The 2,854-nt window shown below is 33.5% G+C and overlaps 1 pseudogene; it reads right to left on the minus strand.

Annotated features, from left to right (window-relative positions):
- Positions 1-240: 240 nt before the first annotated feature.
- Positions 241-954, minus strand: LOC105809684 (annotated as a pseudogene).
- Positions 955-2,854: the final 1,900 nt, after the last annotated feature.

A 2,854-nucleotide genomic window follows, 5' to 3' on the forward strand; every position in this document is an offset into this window, starting at 1 on the left:
AGTTCTTCAGGCCAACCTTCCTTCAGAGGCAAATAAATAAGAACATGTCATATTATGTAGAGCATATATAGAAAAGTTTCTTTTACAAGAACAAAAATATTTGGATATTTTATATTTAATACAGTTTAGCAATCCAGTTTATGTTGGCAAAGCAAGTTCATTGTTAGGATGTACCCATTACACATACAAAAGAACTCAGCAGACAGCAGGTAAGGAAAAAAATACCTGATTTAATTTTTTTCATGTTATTTTTTGAAGAAGATACTCCATCTGTAAATTCAAGTTTGGTTGGCCCTTTTTAGTCTTTCTACTCAAAATTTTGAACACTTCTATTTTCTTCTTATAGCACTTTTGAGCTTCTTTCTCGTTTTCTCCTCTCAAATTCTTGTTTCTTAGCAGTACACTTGGCTTGTACCTGTTCATATTCTTCTTGTACTTTTTGATTTGATGGGTTTTTTTTATTTTTCTTTGGAATATTAAAGGACTTTACTGTCTTGTTACATGGTTTTTCAGGCTGAGGCTGGTCAAAGCTACACTGATCTTCAGACAGAGCCTGGTCAATGCTACACTGTTCTTCAGGCAAAGGCTGGTCAACTTGCTCTTCTGACAAAGGCTGGTCAACTTTTCTTGGTTGCTTCCTGAATCATTCCTCTTCAGCTAAATAGAGATGTTTCAGATAATCTGGATATCAATCTTTTAATTGGGATTCCTGTGATGTTTGAGCCTTCTTTTTCCTCCATAGCAATTTCTTGTAATTTCGCTGAATCTTCAGTTTTCTTCGAAATGCAAAGCCTTTTCCCTCGCGAACACCCCCCAGGAAGGCTTGCGAATAGTTTTAGGCTGCCACATCCTCTATTTCACGTTCTTATTCTTGAATCCGACCAAAGAACCCCCTTCGCCTCACATCCCCATACCCGCCTTCCACCGCCACTGTGCCAGCTTCACCGGCGCCATTTCCACAGACCCCTAATGTGCTTCTTAATACTATTTTTTCCTCATGCTGAGTTCTTAATTTGTTTTATATTCCTGAGAGCACCGTATTTTCTGGATTTTTTTCAATTTCTCATGGCAAATAATTTTCAGTGGTGTGCTTTTCTCCATGTAGAACTAATGCACCTTTTCCCTTATGGTGCATAATTGTTTTGTTGACTCCATGTTGACTTCCAAAACTGGCACTATAATATTGAATTCGTCATACCAGTACCGTTCTACTAAAGATATTTGCTAGATTTCTTAAAAGGAAAATAGAGAATTGGATTTTGTGTGGGCATTCCAAAAGCACACAGTTGTGGTGTTTGTAAAAGATTTACCTATTTAAAATCATTTTCAGTATTATTAGAACTTAAGTTTATGGTTATGTAATATCTTTGTGATAAGTTACCTTTTTTCCCAAACTGATAAACAGACGTATGAATTATTAACTTAAATTTTATATCTAAAATAAAATCTATTAGAAAGGAATAGCTATTTTCCAAATTAAATAGATACTTATTCCTTTTTAGTGCTGTTCAGGTTTTCTGAAGCTTATCTTTATTCTCTAGGATTGTTAGCACTTCCTCCAAGTCAGTGTTTAGAAACCTTAAATAATTTAACTTCTGACTTGCCAGTACATTGTTAGAAAATCAAAACAACTCCAAGACCAAAACATGTTCAATAAAATCTATTAGAAAGGAATAGCTATTTTCCAAATTAAATAGATACTTATTCCTTTTTAGTGCTGTTCAGGTTTTCTGAAGCTTATCTTTGTTCTCTAGGATTGTTAGCACTTCCTCCAGGTCAGTGTTTAGAAACCTTAAATAATTTAACTTCTGACTTGCCAGTACATTGTTAGAAAATCAAAACAACTCCAAGACCAAAACATGTTCAATAAGCAGGAAATATATGCCCATTTGACTAAAAAATGGATAGTTTTCTTGTCTCTAGCTGTCATGTGGCCCTAAACACACATATGCCAAAGAAATCATATACAGATATTTGCATGCATTCAATAAACTATCCAATAAGTGCTTTTAATAAATTTCTGAGTACAATCAGTTAAAAGATTTGTGCACATTATTATTTAGGGATAGTACTCAGTCAGATAAAAATGTGAGAACAAATGGTTTATTTAACTGCCTTTTCCACATTGGGTCTTCATGAAATAAGATACTCTGCTGTATTTTACTTTTAAAATTAAACATATTAAAACTAGCCAAATAACCTATATTTTCTCTTATTACATTATGATGTCTTTTTTCGTTTGGCCTAAGTTTAATTTTTTTAAAAAGTGTCCTGAGTGCAACATTGTTGGAACAATTTATCTAGGCATTTTTTACTTTGATGGCAATGTTAGTCCTAGTATCAGTCTGTTTTTCCCAGCAGCCAAATGGCACCGCTTTAATTTAAATCTGTCTCTCTGCCCACTCCCCATCTTTTGGCTATGTTGGCTGTTACGCTGATTTTTTTCTTAAAGCAAAAATTGTGGATTGTTTATAAAAGGGTTTTTCTATAATAAGCTTATTTTTATTCCACTTATTTATTCAGAATATCCTTTCAACTTATTCTTCAGTTTACCTCCTTAGTGAGTTTCTACAATTTACCCAGCTCTGTCAATTTTCAATCTCCTCTGCTAAACATGAGATTTCTTAGGCCTTAAATCAACTCTTTCTCAAAGAGAGTTAGATATCATTGCACCCCACCCTTCATTTGAAATATGTAACACAAGCAATATTTTTTTCCTTTTTAGAAAGCAATGATGGAAACATACAACAGTAGGCATCAAATAGTAATGATCACTTCAGATTCTATGTCATTTAGACATTTTGTTCAAAGTAACAGAAAACCTAATTTAAACTGTTATAAAAGGAGACTTTAT

The sequence above is a fragment of the Propithecus coquereli genome, unplaced genomic scaffold (assembly GCF_000956105.1).
Source record: "Propithecus coquereli isolate 6110/MARCELLA unplaced genomic scaffold, Pcoq_1.0 Scaffold2, whole genome shotgun sequence".
Lineage (NCBI taxonomy): Eukaryota > Metazoa > Chordata > Mammalia > Primates > Indriidae > Propithecus > Propithecus coquereli.